Here is an 18,473-nt window from a genome sequence, read left to right on the forward strand (position 1 = left end):
GTAACAAAATAATAACAAAAACCTTAAAATAACACAAGGCTTCCATTAGCCAAGACAGGTTAAGACATCTGTCTCAATCTGTTTTATTACATTATTTGACTGTATGAGTTACAAGATCTGGAAATTACATGTTTTAAAAAGGTCAGCCATTACAATCTGAATTAATAGTTATATCATCACAACTAATTGTCTGCCTTTACCATTGTAGTTTTCTTCCGATTTAAAAAAAAAAAAAAATATGGCTGACATTACATCCTGGAGCTGGCAGTTCAAGGACTTGTGTTCCATTATGTCACCTAACAACTTAATATGCTTCCACATAAACAGTCTTGTAAGATTTATAATAGCCCAAAACTTCTACGCTATTTCTTTTTTTCTTCCCAATGTTTTACTTTTCATAGACGTTACTTATTCTTGGCAACTTTCATGCCATTTGGCTGAGATGATAATTAGAAGTTAGAACATTAAATTCTTTCCACAGATCAACTGGACCGGATGAGGGGCCAAAATTCTTGCCAAAGTCTGAGTTTGTCTCATCATCCAACTCCTGGAAATATTAGTGCCAAATGAGTTTCTGGTCATGTAGAAGATACACTTATTACATGACCAGAACTTAAGATCTGAAACTTGGCCTAAATTTATGTATGATTTCTGTAGGGTATGCTATATGAGCTCTGCCAGAAAGACTGTGGTAATATAGAAACTTATGTTTCTGGATTTGAATGAAACATGAAAAAAATGTGGCAATGTTTCTGGTATTTCAGGTATCATCCCAAAGTCCTATAACCTTTGTTTATTTTGCTGATGTGCTCAGTATCGGAATGGGAATGCTGTTCATGTAAGCTGCCTTGTTCAGCATTTAATAGTCTAGCGGTGTGAGAAAAGCAGGGGTATTTCTGGTTTTTAGGCTACTGTTACAATCTGTTTCTTAGGAAACGGTGCTGCATCTTCATGTATGTTAGTCACATTTGGAAAGTACCTTGAAATTTTGGTGTGGTTCTGATATTCTTACTAAACGCATTGAAAAGTTTCCTAAAAATGTATGTCATGGTAGACTCAGCCAAGACAGAAACTCTTGAAATATCCTCCTGGGGTCTTACATATATGTGTATACGTATATGTATTTATTTGTTTGGGTTTTTTTAGAGTAACCTAAAATTTCATGGAGAAACATAAGGATTCTTAGGACTCTGACTGCAACAGGCAACAAATCTTTTTCCAGTTCGGTGGGTTTTTTTTTTTTTTTGTTTGTTTGTTTGTTTGTTTTCGTTTTTCACATTTTCTAAATGGTTAACTGCATCCTTTGTTGCAAACTACAACGTAAGAACTGTTAGCAGGAGACATGAAAATACATCTAATGCAATACTGATTTTATCTGCACACTTTTCTCTACCTCCTTCCACATTTATCTTTAACATTATAGTTTTTCTTATTTATTTTGTCATGAAACCTTCCAAAATCTATTATTGATTTGTCTCTGACCAAGGAACAGATAAAATGGTAGGTGACCAATGAGTAGAAAAGGCTGTGGGGTTTGGGGTTATTTGATCTGAAAACTGGTGAGAAATTTAGATTCTTGTGTTCAGTTCTGCTCAACAAATAATTCTTTTTATAGTCATTGTATAACTAGTTTGTATATGCTCTTGGTTGAAGAGGGTTACAATCCCACCAGTTTCAACAGAACATTGAGACATAATTATTAGACATCATTGATTTATAATAAGTCTTAGAAATTTAAACCATGGATTCAAAGTTTTGTTGAGCAGTGTGTAAGTTTAGAGTGAAAAAAAAAAAAAAAAAAAAAAAAAAGATTCCTGTGTACCAAACAGCTTTTGCTATCCAAGTTTAGGACAGGGGGCAATGCAGGAAAATAAAGGAAAATAATGTGGAAATAGTCAGAGGCTAGGATTCTCTTATCAATGTGGTATACAGACAGCACTGTGAAGAGGTTTTGAAGAAAGACAGGGAATTTTATTGATTTTTGGGAAAAACTCTTTGGGAATGAAAACTAACATAGCAGAAAGCAGGGAAAGATTTGTTTGGAAGTGTAACATGAAGCTGATGCTACTGTCATAGACAGAAACCCACCTGCAACTTGGTCATGAATAAGGTGTTACAGAATGGACAGGACCTTAAAGACAAACAAATTAATGTAATAAAGAAGGAAGAGTTACTGGAGGAGGCACAATTACCTGCAGCATAATGAGAGTGCTAACTGAAAAGATACTAGCAACAATAGTCTCAGGGTCCATGTGTGGAGCTGGGAAGGGAAAGAGTATTTCATTCATTGGGGCTAGGTACACATCAACAATGTGATGAAAGGAGATTACAGCCATAGAGTAAAATTAAGTTTTGTGGTTCAAAGGATAAAGGCATGGATCTCAGTTTCACAATTATCATTAAGTGAAAACAGATCATAATGCAGGGAGGTACAGTGAAGGAAGCAGCTCCTGGTTTCAGCTGGGATAGAGTTAATTTTCTTCTTAGTAGCTGGGGCAGTGCTTTGTTTTGGATTTAGTGTGAGAATATTGTTGATAACACACTGATGGTTTTAGTTGTTGCTAAGTAGTGTTTACACTGAGTCAGGACTTCTCAGTTTCTCAGGCTCTGCCAGCAAGAAGGCTGAAGGAACACAAGAAATTGGGAGCGGACACAGCCAGGACAGCTGACCCAAACTAGCCAAAGGGATATTCCATACCACTGAACACTGTGCTTTGTATATAAGCTGGGGGAGGAGAAAGGAAGGTGAGGACGTTTGGAGTTATGGTGTTTGTCTTCCCAAGCCACTGTTATGTGTGACGGAGCCCTGCTTTCCTAGAGATGGCTGAACATCTGCCTGCCCATGGAAAGTAGTAAATGAATTCTTTGTTTTGCTTTGCCTGCATGCATGGCTTTTGCTTTACCTAATAAACTGTCTTTATCTCAACCCACAAGGTTTCTCACTTTTACCCTTCCAATTCTCTCCCCCATGGGAGAGTGATGGGGAAGTGAGCAAGTGGCTGTGTGGTGCTTAGTTGCCAGCTGGGGTTGAACCATGACAAAGCTCTAGAAAATAAATGTAAAGGAGAACTCCAGCTAGTAAAAGCAAGCTGCATGTTTTAGGTAGTGTATAAATGAAAAGAAAAGAGGAGAATGAAGTATTATTTTAGAGACAAAGGGAAACAAAGGTATCGGGCCTCTTGAGGGCTTTTTCCTCTGCCTGTTTATTTGGAAGGAAAAGACTCAAGTATGGTGTTAGTGTGGGGAAAGTGAAGAGACGCAGGAGAGAGTAATTAAGAAAAATACAGAAGGATAGTAATTGATCTCATTAGAAGGTGAATTAGAATGTGATGACGAGTAATGGAGTATGTGATCAGATGAGATTTTTTTCATCTACAGTGAAAGGAGTTGTACAAGAAAGGAAGGCCATCTATAAGGAAGCAAAAATTTGCATCAAAATATAAGTAGCATAGCTAAATCTAAGGGAGATTATACTGCCTGTGTACACTGATCTCAAGAAGCTATCATAATGACCATATATAAGGACTTACACAGCCTTACTGGTGCTTCAATGTGGATGCAATAATACACTCCAGCCAGGTGTGCTGGACATTAACACATTAAGATGCAGAGTTGGTATATGCCTTTTTCTTAGATGGGGAAAATTAAGATATGGAGAAATTGAGGAATGTGTCCAATTGTGCAAGGAAAAAGTTTTAGTTTGGACTTGGGTTTTTTTTTAGCATTTAGTTTTTGGTTTAAAATCGGCCAACTATTATTGCTCATTCAACTCTAAAATGCCAGATGCATTTAAGGCTGGGTGATTTTGTCACATGCTAAACTTGTGCATCTACAGCTGGGAAATCTTATAAATGGGTAAGGGTTGGTATCCAGGGACTGCAGACATCAGTTATTTGCCAATGGGAAGAGGCAGACTTACTGTCTGAGTCACTATATTAAAATACAAAATGTTCATTTACATTGTTGATCTTACATCTCTATCTTGACTGTAGATTGTGCATTTAGCTGTTTAGAGTTTCCTAGCATCTTTCACTTAAGAATCCCCAAGCATGTAACAAACTAGTGAGTTTCAATTCTCTTGCATTTGGAATTAAATCCTCTTCAAATGAAGGCTGAATCTAGGACTCTGATATTACAAGCAGAAGCAACAATGTTTTACCTGTTTTTCATATATGGCTGAAGAACACAGAGGTAAATTGGCCAAAGCTGAAAATAGAATGAACCCTCTTTTCTAAGTTAATAACTGTACTGCATTTTATCTTCATTATTTCTTCACTAAATCAAAGTGAAGACTGAATTATTGTAAGCACTGTCAAGAATTTTGATCTTTCACATATTGTTTACAATTAAGATAGTGAGTTATAAATTCAACAACATTCTATATACTGTGGATCCTTGTTTCAGTAAATGAGGTTGCTAATGACCTCGGGGGTAATTTGACAGACAAATACATAACAGCAGTTTTTGTTCATGTTAAGTTATTATAGACAGTAAGTTTAATAGTATATCTTTTACTGGAAATACTGTTCACAAAATCAGGAGCTCTATATTTTTTGCTCAAGTTTGCATTGTTCTGTGACCCCCAGGAGAGGGCAGCGGTTTATACATACTCCAGTCAGATTTTTCCAAAGTTAATAAACATCAAGTACTAGATATGATACTTGAAAACATAGGCCAATATGTGTATCAGTTTGCCTCCATGAATAATGGTTTTCAGCAGTACATAAATTCATTTTTGAGATTTTCATCAGAACATATTTTTTCTGCAAGTGACTATTGCACAGAAACTCAACACAACAGATAAGATTTTTAAGAGTTTCTGTTGTTGAAGAAGCTATAGTTTTGTGAACTACAAAAAAAAAAAACCACTTTTCCAATTGTATAAAACTAGTAAGATGTGTAAAGACTCCCTATAAAAGTTTTTGTATGTATAGAGGTTGTCTAATCCACTAAGATGCATGAATGCTACTTGAAAAACAAAAGAAATAAAAACAAATCCCTCTACTGCCTACTTTCAGGTAAATAATACCTTTTTCACTAAAGAACAGAAATCTGGGCGTACGGAATAGGATCAATCATTGTCAAATGGCATACTCCAAGAGTCTCACTTGAGAGAATGATTTGAGTGATCTAAAGAAACAGTCTTCTTGGTGAGCTACGTGGCTAGTTTAACAAACTAGACTGCTCCTAGGATTAAAACATTTAACTTTCAGTGGAGCTCATATTATTTGCAGTGTCCATTGAATGGTTTATCAGAAAAGTTGCATAAGTAAAACATACAGTTGGATACAAATGACAACCTACAAAAGGAATCTTACCTTGGAAGGGGGTAATGTTATTTTGGCTTAGTTTAAATAGTTTAAGAACAGACATGAACTTAATCCAGAAGGGCAGTTTAAGTATACTGGGTTTTAACTGCTTTTCTTATTAGTTATTGAACATTTAAAATTCTTATTTTACAGTTGTGATGTTTTTGCGTGCCCTCATAGGCCTTACCTAAACCCTAGTGTATGCTAAAGCATCTCTAGAAGCTTAATCCCACATTGTTGAAGTGAACATGATTTGGATATAGTCCAAATGATGGCTACAAGAGGAAAAATGGTAGGAAGGATTGTATGACATCTCAGGAAACTGCTAGACTGATAAGCAACTCTTTAGGTTACTTATCGGAGTTTCAGAGTAACGCTGAATAAGACTGAATCATGTAAGCGTGAGGCACCATAGAAATAATTGTTTTATATCACAATTATTAACCAGTTGGTACAGTTATTGAAATATTTTTCCTAACTTTTCAAAGTCTCTAGGTGCCAAGTGTATATCACAATTTTCTTGCACTGCACATAAAATTACTTAATGAATATTGGCCTGCAGGATTATTATCCTTCCAGCTAATTCCCAATCCAACTCAACTTGCCTTTTCCTGGGCTTCTTGCCACATTCCATTTTTCCCTATGCTATTGATGTTATGTAGGACTGAAACATGGAATTATCTACAGTTCATAAAAGAATCAAGTACCTTAGGCTGTTGTGTTCATCTATTATTAATGGACAGTAAATGCAAACATGAGCTAACAAAAGGTGAAGGATAAACACATTTAAGCCAGACTAGTTCCCAGAGAAATAATTTAAAAACTTGTCAAACAATTCTTGAAACATGGAAGAATGATGATTTCCCATAGATTCATTGTATATATTCTGGCACTGTAACTTTTCCTTTATATAATATTTTTTTAAAACTTGAGTAGTGATTTCCATTGGAAGATCTCAAAGAGATTTACAGATATGAACAGAATCAGACTTTTAACACCAGCACAAAGAAAAGAAGCTGGTCAAAGTACTTGTTGCCAAAAACATATCCTTGTCCCAGTTAGCTGCTTTGTGCTGCTAGCATAAAGTTTCACAAAATGCTTCATTCACTGATTCCTAATTATTCTCCTGCATTTGGATTGCATTTACATTCCCTAGTTTCTGAGGATGCTCATGACTAGTGTTGCAGATAAATTAATTACCCTCAGAGGGCTTGATTCTATGTGAAGAAAGCCACTTGTGATCCCCTGTACTGCTTCCAAACTTTTCTGCACTCCAGTGGTCCTGCACTTCTGGAATGACTTCGGAGGGCTACTGTGGCTCAGTGTGATATAGAGCGATTTTCATCTGGTTTCAGAGATGGGGAGAAACAAAACTGTCTTCCTTTTTTTTTTCAAGTAAGCCAGGCATCTGTGCCAGTGCTTAATTGGCAATTTATTAGCTGTGATTTATTGTTCAGTAGTCCATACACAACGAATCCAGTCTCTTCCTGGAGGGTCTCTGGCCCTGCTCAACCTTTCAGCCCTCAATGTATTTTTCAAATCATTTAAGATGCTTTTATTTGTATCTTATCATACAATTAAAGCTTTAGAAAATACCTTTTCCCCCCAACCATTTATTATCATAATTTTACAATACTATAATATAATGAGTATTATATTGCATTATTATATATGTCAACTATAGACCATTGAGCATTCAGATGCTCTAGAGCATTTCCTTTATGAACAACTTGTGTGCCATTAAAAAAAACCAGGTAAACACAGAGCAAATGCATCCCAAAAGATGTATTTTAGAGAATATATCAATTTGCCATCCTGTACCTAATCAGGGCAAGAATCTTCTAGTAGCAATATTAATGACATAAATTTTATGAAAATACGTGAAAAGTTATAAATTACTTGTTTAAGCCTGTCACCTTTATGTCTGTACTTGAAATACTCAAAGGAAATTACAAAGATACATACCCTCTTTTTGTGAAACTGGTTAACAAAGTTGTGTCTGAACTGGTTCACCACTGCTTATTTTCATCAATGGTCCATCATCTTCTATAAATGGGTATATCAGAACAAAATGGACTAATTTATAGCTCATTTGACAATATGTTTTATCTTGGTCTTAGAATATGCTGAGCATCCCAACTTTGTGTATTTCAAACTGCTTTGGTATCCTAAAGAACACATTCTGGGATTCAGGACATCAGTGGATTTAGACATACAATAATTTTATTCTGGTTTATATTTTAGAATTTCCAGCTCATCAGGTTTTAGTGAAGTTTTGAATGGGTTTTTATTGAGTGAAGCACAATAGTCATCCCATTACATAGTATAACCCTAGTGAGGTACCCATTTCCCTTTTTGTGCTCCAGGGATATTTTTAAGCTCCCTCTCTCCAAGTTTCTTATCTACAATTCAAGTTCTTTTAAGCTTCCTTTGCTCCTTTCTGGTCTCTTCATCTGCTGCAGTTTAAATATGATGAGACAAGAGTCCAAACTCAGATCAACCTACTTAGCTGTGGGGCCATCTTTTGACACCCTCCCACTCTCACTGTCTTCAACGAAGTCAGTATTTGTAGTTGCCTGCAAGACACTTCTTCACAGCTGTCACCTCTCTTAAAGAGGCTGCAAAACTAATTTGCTGATCTTTGTATTTATGGGACTTGAGTCCAATTCTGTGTAGTGTTTGTGAAAATAATACTGAAGTAGCACTGGTCTCTTCTTCTAAGGACAGTCATAACTGTTCACTGTCTCATTGTTTTGTTTGCTCTACTTCAGACACAAAAACCTGGTACTGTGGGATATCAAATATCCTGAACCATGGCTAAATCAACAGTGACTAGGACCCTGGAGAGTCATTATGCTCTTTAAGTTTGTAAAGCTGTTGTTTTTGTCTGTCTTCATCAGAAGTCTGATTATAGTGCTGTCACATGTCACTGCTCCCCACATCTAGTCCAAAACTGGATTCTTCAAATGAGTATTCTATCTTCAAACACTCATTAACTTGTAAGATTAGGTTTTATTCTATCTGGAAAGAAAAAAGAAGTAAAAATCTGGAGGTCAGTGGCTTTCTGTTTAATCCTGTAAGTTGACTAATTTCTATAGACTATCATGCAGGTGATAGAAACTTATGTTCACAATAAATGTATGTGTCATATGAGAATCATTTCTTCATTTTTGGTGTTTAGTAAGTACAAAGAAGACAGAATACCTAAATTTTATGGTTTCATTTTGTTCTATTTACTTGTTTCATTTCAGATATTATAAAAGATTATGAAATGTTTCTTGATATTATTAGTCAAGATCCTGTGATCTTATGCTATAGGCAGACTGTCTTAATTCCTTCTTCTGCAGGTGAGGTAACCAAGGTTACACAAGATCACTTTTGGCTGGTCTGGTAATAAAACTTGAGGTTCAGGCATAGCAGTCTCTACAGTTCATCTATCTTCCAAGAATAATTTTGCCAAGTCTTTGTGCCTATGCCCACAATACTGCACCAGGCTTCAGAAGCACAATTCAAGAACTTTCTTATGTTTTTCTGCCTGAGAAGACACTTGTATATGTCATGGTCAAACTGTATTACAACTTGAAATGGCAACTTCACAAGAGAAGAGCGGTATGGTGACATGACAACTGTAAAAGAAGAGACTCGAACTCTTATGGGTTACTCTAGGTTTGCAGTTTTAATCGGTCCAGCAGCATTGGGTCACCTCCGCAGAGAGTGACAAGCTTACAAGATTTTCAGCTCTCCATTTATGGTCTCTACAAAGCATTTACCTAATCTATTGGTTTCAAATAAGTCTTTTATTAGTCATTATCTTAACAGTCAGTTTCACAAGTTGTTCTATATCTTGACCACTTCACTATTTTACTTTTTCTTTCAAGGATGATTGCTTCAGGTTCTGCATGTCTCAGTTCTGAGTAATCAGAATGGACAATCTCCACCATCTCAGCCTCCTAGAGGTCAGGGTCTTCTGTTCTTAGAAACTTCTTTGAACTGTCAGGTATAGTCTTACTAATATTAAACTTTCATTGTCTAGCATCTATTTGCCGACTGCGCTTGCAGTCCTGGTCTGGGGCTATACAGGGAACAAAGCTGAGGTGTACAGCCTACAGCAGCATTGATCTAGCATTTTTCCTCCAACAACAACAGTACAGTAAAATTCCTATATTCAGAAGACCTCTGAGATTATGCTGATATCTCATAAATTCAGTAGGAAAACTGCAAAAGTTTTGGAACTGGTACATATTTTTTTTTATTTAATTAGCAAATAATGAAGAAAGAAAACCAGTAAAGAGCATAAGCATTGATAAACCAAAGCACCTAGAAGTGTGGAATTGCCAAAATTACAGCACCAGCTCTGGCTTATGCTAATGTTTTATACTTGCTTCATCCCATGCATCAGGCTTACATCAACTGTGTAAGAGCTGCAAGGAGAAAATTGTCTTGAACTAAAATGCAGGCACCTGGGTCCCATCGCAGGTTCTGCCACAGCTGTTTTACATGGGTAGTGGATAAACATACCTATATCATATTGTATTTGATATCTGTCATTTTCCAATATTTTATTTTCCAACTTTGGTATTCTTTCAGTGTTACTAAAAATGTAATGTAGTTAGCTGTAGAACATTACTCCTTTCAGGTTTACTGGTTCAACTCTGTGGGCCAATGATATACTTACATCCATGTCCACAGAAGAGATTTTATGAAAAGTTGTTTTGAACTATTATAGGAAGTGACTCAGGATAATTGCTAGTCTAATAGGCTCTCTTGGCTTCCTGGAGTCTTTTAAAAATAAATCCTTTGCAAGAAGAGAAAATGTCTAGGAAAGAAAAGAAAAAATTATACTAGTCAAGACACTTAAATTTGATACAGTCCACGTAATTTAACTGTCCTTCCAACTCAGGCTCCCCTGGATTTTTTGTAACACATGATGATTGCTGTTAATATGATATATAATTGGTGGCATTTCTGTCTGCATGGTTGTCTACTGTGTGCCTATGTGTTTTTTTCTCCTAAGTTACATCTCTGGCTTCTTTGAAGCATCTCTGCTTTAACAGTTGTCAATCCAGTATGGATGTGAAAGAAGCCAGGAAACTTGTGTCCCACAAAGATGTCAAAGGACACTGGTAAACCTGAATTCACTATATAGTTTTTGGTAGAAAACAAAATTAATTTAAGTTAGCTCTGGGAATAGCTATTTGGGCTGTGATATATTACAAAAATATTGTTTAACTCTGATATTATATATCTGCAGGACAAGTTTAGTTCACAATTGTCCAAATAGTCTGGCCTACTCAATCCTCTTTGGTCTAGTTGACTGCTGCAAAGGAGTCAGAGCTTAGCCACAACTCCCTGTGTGGGACAGAGCTCACTTTTTCCTGCCTCCTTTTCTGCCAGCAGTGGAGGCAAAAGTGTTCTCAGCCCTTGCTGCCTTCTGTCTACTTTCATGTGTGAGTGTTGTCCATCAAGGCTAAAACTGTTGCTAAATTTAGTTTGAGGAGTTCAGTCTGTCCCTCAGTCTCTGAGTTCAGTCACAGTGTACTGCAGGGATGCTGGCTTTGTAAGTCTTCCTCTAACACTGCACTAGTTTTAATTGGAAGTGCTCCTCCAGTTCTGTGAGCCTCATTCTCCCAATTCTCACTTTTTATTGACTTTGATACTGGAGGAAACAGGCTAAAATGCTGTCACTTCATTGCCTGGGTTTAAATACAGGTTTATCCAGTGGCATGTATTGTATGATACTCAGACATTTACCATCCTTTGCACAATCCTGTGTGGTTAAAGGGACATCTCAGGTACACTGTAGTACAGTGCCAGAAAAAGTTTCCTTTCCTCTTTCCTGATATTCAGGGTAAAATTCTTTGCACAGGACAAAGATAGAATGATCCTTCTTGCTGGTTTATGTGTATTTGCAGTACCTCACCAGCATCCCTTCCCATTGTTTAAACTGTTTACTAGCACCTGGTTAGCCATGGTACTGCTTCAGGTCTTGGAAATGAAGACTTCTACGAGATCTGTAAGTGGTTTCTGTAAGTGGCTTCACTCTGGTCAGTGCAGTGGAGAATTAAATCTGGAGACCAAAAGTAGATAGACAATAGAATCCTGTCATGCAAAATGAAAGGAAAATCACCATGTGGATTTAAAAACTATGGCCAAGGCTGTATGCATCTGAGGACAAAGACAGAGTTCTCTGCATGCTTTGGTGTATGCTATTCTTTTGAAAATATGCCATAACTTTGCATTTCCTGACTTCAGTGGATCTGAAAAAAACCTGGCAGGTTCCCAAAACTGAAATATATGCAGAAATTCATAGGAATACCAGTGCAAGGGAAAAAACCCCAGCATCTGAAACAACCTCATGCTTCAGGGTGTAAACTGATCAACTGTAGGGTTCAAGAAAGAATTTATCTTCCCTCTTTATCCCCTAGTTCTTATGTAATATTCCTACCCACAGCTGGCTGGATGTAATGTGTTTTCCATTCTCCACGCTCTGAATTATCAGGTATCTAACCACTGCTTGAGGCAGTGTACTAGACTAGAGAGCTGAATGGTCTGTTCCACTATGGCAGCAAGAATAGTATTTTAATATGGTTTCATTTCCTTTGGTTTATTATTTTGTTATGTAGCGCTAAGGGATTGACAACTGGACTGCTGTAGCTGCTCATGTGAGCATGTATTGAGACTAGTTTGGATCTGAGGAACACATGCTGTCTTGTTTTGTCAGTCATGTGCTAGTGATGCAGAGGGTCTCATGCTGTTCTGTTTTTTAGGGCTGAGTAATGCCTATGCTTGTGTTGGTCCGGTACGCAAAGTTGATTTTCACCCTCCAAAAGTGCTTGCCTCTACTATCTTTTGGGAGAAACCCTGTTTAAAATAAATTATGTTTAAAATGGAGCAAATTGTGCTCCCACATGCACACTCTCAGTCCAATGGATAGGGTTCTCCTGTATAGGAAACAGGAGTACAGATTGCCCACAGATGGGATCTTTATGCTCTTCATATTGTAGTGTTGTGTTCTAAAAAGGGCTCCTGTTCCTTCTTGTGGAATTGAGTCTTATGTGATTCAGTGCAGAGGTTATGAATAAACAGTGATGTAACTGGCTATTCCTTTCATTTCCATCAAGAAATGCAGCAGGTTCATAGAGATACTGTCTTAATGTGCAGTAACTGGAATGTTGTAACAGTTCTGACAGGATGGTGGTTTCTATCTTAACAACTACATGTTAAGAGGCATATCCCTTCAGGACAGAAATTAAATGCTCTACTGGGCACAGGTTAATAGCAGCTTTCACTGTCATTGTCCGTATCATGTGTGGGTAAACAGAGCATTTCAGACTCTTGGCATTTCAGAATATTTCAGTCTCTTGGCATTTCAATCTTGCTGCAAAGTCTTTTGAAATAAAGAAATTCCATTTGTGCTTGGGTCACACTGTAGGACAAGTTGTAATTATGCTTTTCTTCTGTGTAATAGTCAGGAATTCCACATTCCTCTTTTTCCACTCTAGGGAGAAGATGTAATGTAATCCTATAAATTAAACAGAGAACACAACAGTCATGGATAGTCATCTCATCTTCAGCAAACACCAGGAGCTGCTACTATGCTTTAGAGAGTTTATTAACCATAGGAGTTGAGTCAATGAAGGCTGGTGCGAGGTAGAACTACCCTTAAGGAACAACTCCGGTATCCTACAGAGAAGCCCTGAATCACTGCTTTTTGGAGTTCCCTGCAGATATCTATGGGAGAAGCTGCCAACAGGTAACAATGTAACTATAGGGTTGATCTTCAATAAGAGTAGCGTGCAGCATGGCAGGGTGGGTACTCATGCCCTGAATTACCCTTGATCTTAAGTAGACAAGTGGCAAATCTGATAGCCAGAGGGGACAACAATGCCACTTGTTCAATGCTTGGATTGCATTGTCAAAACTGAGTTATTTTTATTATTTATTTATTTATTATATATGAAAATGTTTAATTTCCTTTGCTTGACAGAATACTGCTTTGGGTCTCAGAATATTTTCTTGTTCCTGCATCTGCCAGATTCTTAGACCTATCTTGTAAGTTTAAAGGTAGAAATCTTTTCAAAGAGATACCATTTTCTTCTGGAATTTATCTCAAGTCTTTTGCTCACAGTGATGATATGTCGAAGTATGGGTCTAGCTGCCATTAGAAAATGATCACAGCAAACTTGATTTTCAGCCTTTTTAAGTTGATCAGATGAGTTTTATTGATTTTAAAGAGCCCTGGTTAATTTTCAAAAGTGGTGGTGTTAAAGCAGAAAAGAGAAAGTATATGTGTATGAAAAAACTAATCCACACAGCCCAAAATGGTGAATTTGCTCTGTCAGTAAGTTGCACAGAAAAAAACCCTGGCTTTACATTTTGAAATAGCACTCACATCTCCAAAAGTGGTACCAAGACACATACTTCTTATAACTGTTTACAAATGGAAATGATGAGGTATGAAGAAAAAAAACCAACCCAAAACCAGTTGCTTATAATAGCAATATATTTGTAGAATCCTCCAGAAAGTGTTGATTAAGTTTTGGACTTCCTAAAAAGGTCAGTCTATAATCAGGCAAGGCTCACTCAAGGACTTTCAATGTATATCACTTCACCTTCAAACCTCGGTTTCCTCATCTCTTAGATGGGACTACTGATACTTACAGGCTTATAGGCAAGCTCAGCTCCTAATTGCAAAACAAAGAGGTCTTATCAGTCCAAATTTAACATCACTTGCCTCAGCAGGATTATACCCTGACAGTATTTCACTCTTCAAGTACTGCTTAGCATTAATGCTAATACTTCTGCTTCAGTTTTTGCTCTAGCATGTCTTTACTTCTACGTAACGTTGTAAGTGGCTTTCGCAGCAGGTGAAACATCATAATGTACAGTACTGAAGAAATAATAGAAACAGAGATGCAAATAAGCAGAGCATAATAGAGCTCAAAGATCAAATGAATTTTCTGAGCTGGTATTCATCTGAGATGAGATGCTTCTAGAAGGTATTTTGAAGTTAGGAGGGAAGCTGGCCCACATGCCTGGGGAGACATTCCAGCTGGAAGGGGTTAGTGCAAAACTGAAAGAGGATGTGGACAAGATGCTTTGAAGGGCTGTTTCAGTCCTGTTGTAGTTAAATCCAGTCAAAGCCTAGACATAGCAGAGGGCTGTGGACTACGAGTGTGTGTGTGTGTGTTTCTGTGTGTGTGTGTCACCAACCTCTGCCAGGCTTGATTTGAACACTCTTTAGGCACAGTTGACAGACTGGAAAATACTGCTTTCCAAATGGGGACTTCCATGACAGATAGTTACATCCTGGGTGTGGATATAATATACCATGGGCAGAAAAGTACAGGGATTGTCTTCTGCCAGGGACTTATACAACAACATCTGTAATTCCCCACTGTTTTCTCCCTGATACCCCTTGGAGATGTTTTCTATCCAAAAGTTTTAAAATTACAAATTCCAAAAATCTGCAATCTGAGATTTACCTAGAGAAACTTTTAGATCGTTCATTCCATAAATATCTCTTAGAGGCTGTCTGACGTCAGAGGATTTGGAGAGAGAGGCTGGGCTGAAAGTGAAAACAGCAGCAGTTCCAGTCTCACTATAACAGCACTGCCAGCAAGAGGAGCAGCACAGACAGTTCTCTATGTGGATTACTGGACTGCAGAACAGGGAGGAACTGCGCAGGCACGAGCATTACAGTGTAAGTGCAGCTGCTGTAGCAAATCTTCTCATGTTTTTGCTTGTTTTCAAGAACAAATCTCTGCAAGTACTGCTTGTCTGTCTTGTCTTTTTTTTCTCCTCTGAAATATCCTGAAGCCAGCTTGGCAGCACACAGGATTCAGGTTTAGCTTGATCATTTCTCCCAAAGGTATGCAGAGGGGCTGACAGTGCAAGCTTTTACACTCTGTATGTGGATCAGGGATGACAGGGGATGGGGGAGGTTGAAGGAGACAGCAGAAGGGAAGGACGTATCTTTGGAAGACTGCAAAATGGACTGAAATTCAGCTCCTTCGTATTCTGGTAGCAGGACTTCAAAATCCCAAACAAGCCCTAGGCAGAACTCAGCTTCCTTAAGCAACTCCACAATGCAAGACTGCTTTTTTAACTCTTTAATCCCTTCTCATATTGTGCAGTTCCTCTTTCCTTATGAGGACAACAGGCAATTTTCTGGCTCCCTGACAGTGAAGTCCTGTCCCACTCTGCCAGGCTACTGACAGTAACAGATCCTAACACTAGCGTAGTGTGTTGCTTGCTAAATCTGACAAATTTAGCACCTTGAGCCTGTACTTGTTTTGTACTGAGGGCTTTCCGAAGAACCTGCTACTTCTGCAGAGGAAAGAGGTGTCTCTCACATCAAAACCTAACTTTAACAGGGTCTTACATGAAGGAGGCAGCTACTACAAGGAGAATATCCCTGTGAAAAACCTGCCGAGGTACTGCCAGACACATGGTGCAAGTCCCTTGGAAAGTTAGTGAGTCTTAATATTTCATATTTTTTTTACTTCAGCAGTCCAGAGATTCCCAAGCCTCCTCCATAAGAAGGTAGTTTTTTCAGTGGGGCACTCAGCTGTATTTATTTACTGTTAAAATCCAGTGCTGCATCCATGTTATTAACCTTGCTTCCTCCACCTCACACCTGGATGTCCCTTCTTCATTCCCTGCGTAGAGATGGGACCACTTCTGGGGACAGCTGCCTCTACAGCTGTGGAGCCTCCACAGCCTCTTCATTGGCATCTTCTGTAATAAGACCCATGATAGAAACAGCTCATTTCCCCTGGTGCGTGGAAGAGTTTGATGCTTCCTGTATGAAGCTGACATATTTAGCTAGCACTTCAGAAAGCTCTTTGCCAGTGAGAGGGTGGTTGGTCTGTGCAGTTTCTGGAAGGAGAGATGACGCCCTTGAACATAAACACAAAACTGGGCTGAGAAGCAGGAGCTATGTGAATTGCACAATATAATGCACTGTGCTGTTAGTAATTGGCTTCAGCCAACAAGCAGTCACAAGAAAGGCTGTTGCGAGTCAGCGCTCCCTGGGCTGTGTTGTTTTAGTAATGGAATAAGTCTGCAAATACTTTTGAGAGTGGTACAGTGGGTTGCTGGGGCAGGGAGAAGGAAGTAAAGAAGGAAAAGTAAAGATGGGGAGGAGGTTTTGCAGGGAAAAATGCAAAATGAAATTGAGCAAGTGCAGTCAGCTGTGCTGAAAGGAACTGCAGGTTGATGTAACCACTGTTCTGGCTAATGTAATAGGAGTAACCTTTACTAGGCAGATGTTCAGGGTCTAATTCCTGGTAAGGGATGCCATGCCATGTAAAGTGAGCTAGGCTGAGCTGGAGAAAAAGCAACCATACTGACTGCGTGTGTAAGGGAGCATGTGTTCTCAGAGCCAGATCCTGTGGGGATGCACTTTTGAAGTGAAGTCTTCAGACTTGGAAGGAATTGGTTTGGGATCTGGGCTGCTTTACCATGACATATCAGAATCCTCTTCCTCTCCCTCTTTTATTTCTTATTAGATTTTTTTTCCAGTAGCCTAGCAGCTTCTTTTCCAAGAAGCTGCTTTATTTTCTTAGCAACAGCGTAACCACATTGGCTAGCAATATGAAAAAAAAAAAATATATCATTGAGAAATGTAGTAACTTGTTAGAAATGTATATGCCCCAATAAAAGCTTGAAAGTTGTCACAGCCAAGACAAGTGTCTGGGAGCCACAGACACTTTTACCTGGTTCAGTGGTTAGTCTGTCTGAAGTGCATTGGGCAATACAGAATTAATATATACAGAACTGCTGAAAGCTGAGAGGGTGAGAAGAGGAAATAAGGAGGAGAGAACTCCAGATTTGGGCTGTTTTAAATTCACTGCTTCCTTTCTGTCTTACGATTCTTCTTTCTGTCCTCCAGCTCAGCATCCCACTAGTGAGTGACACTATCTGCAAGGGTTTGCAAGTCTAGAAGTTCCATGTGGGCTGTTAGTCATGGTTCAGGGGGAGAGTTGCACACTGAGTGGAAGTGTGGGAGGAGGAATGGGGAAGAAGATATTGATCTGGCAGGAGATAAATTTAGTGTCTTGTGAGAATGCATGGATCATCATTCAGCATCCTTGAATTTGGATGAGATAATACCATCCAGGAAATTGCTAGTTCTTCTACAGGTGGACACTGACCCTGGAAGCAAAAGAAACAAATACAATATGGACAAGGCAGACATCTTTTCATTTTTGATTTGTGAAACAGAAAGCAATTCCCTGTTGGAGTTTATGACAGTCCCAGTGCAACCCTGAGGTTTTTAAAGTCTATATTATGTGTTACAAAGTGCAGTCTCATGGTTTCACAGAGCTGAATAAGCAAATTCTCTGGATATCCTAGTGGCCTTACCGCACTGTATCACTTGTCTGCTGCTATCGCTGATGTTTATTTTAGTTGTGCTTCTTATGTGTAGTGCAGATCATTCTGTTCATCTTGAAATCTGTTGCAAAAACTTTTCTTACCAAGTCCAAATGTGGCCTGCACTGACTGTATTTTATTGGCAGGGAGGCATGGCACGAGTTGAACAGCATCTTTAAGGCTTTAAACCTGGATAGTTTGGTTTTGCGCCATCTGCCTTAGTTGACATAAAATTCCCCCGAGGTCCAATGGAATCCCAGAAACCCATCTAGTCCCTCCAGGCCAGCCATTTGACCTAACAATTGAGCAACCAGGGGACACCATTTCCTGACACTTAGGGGAAGGATGTGTGGGAGGTTTGGCTCTCAATACTTTAATTGCTGTGAATTTTCAAACCTGGGTCAGTCCTATGGAGATCTGACCCTCTCTGCCTTCCCTGCCCCTGCAGCCCCCAGGCAAGCACAGCATGTTCCTAAATTAAAAGAAAGCTGACTGCTCTGATTTTCATTGGATAAAAGAGTTTACATGCATTTTCTTGTGCTTTTTGTTGCATTGATGATTGACATTGGTGCCTCTTGTGTCTTTTCTATTTTACCAGTTGTGTTCCCTAATATCATGCTCCTTTGAACTGAGGCATTTGCAGAAAACTGGTAGTAGTAGGACTCAGTACATACACTAATATGCAGTGGATCTGATTCGTTTCTCATCTTTCTGCAATTCCACTTAACAGTGGAGTTACTTCTGTTTGTCTACTCTGAGTCATTATCAGGCTGAGGACTTGTTATC

At 38.5% G+C, this 18,473-nt stretch overlaps 1 protein-coding gene across 2 annotated transcripts in view; it reads left to right on the plus strand.

The window, feature by feature from the left end:
* Positions 1 to 12,823: 12,823 nt before the first annotated feature.
* DAAM2 (dishevelled associated activator of morphogenesis 2) overlaps positions 12,824 to 18,473 on the plus strand; it is a 208,340-nt gene continuing 202,690 nt past the window's right edge. For both annotated transcript variants that reach the window (XM_080407888.1, XM_080407889.1), the window contains exon 1: positions 12,824 to 15,012. The gene's annotated coding sequence lies outside the window, so the exon portion shown is untranslated. The remainder of the gene's footprint in view (positions 15,013 to 18,473) is intronic.

The sequence above is a fragment of the Falco punctatus genome, assembly GCF_963210335.1.
Source record: "Falco punctatus genome assembly, chromosome: 12".
Taxonomy (NCBI): Eukaryota; Metazoa; Chordata; class Aves; order Falconiformes; family Falconidae; genus Falco; species Falco punctatus.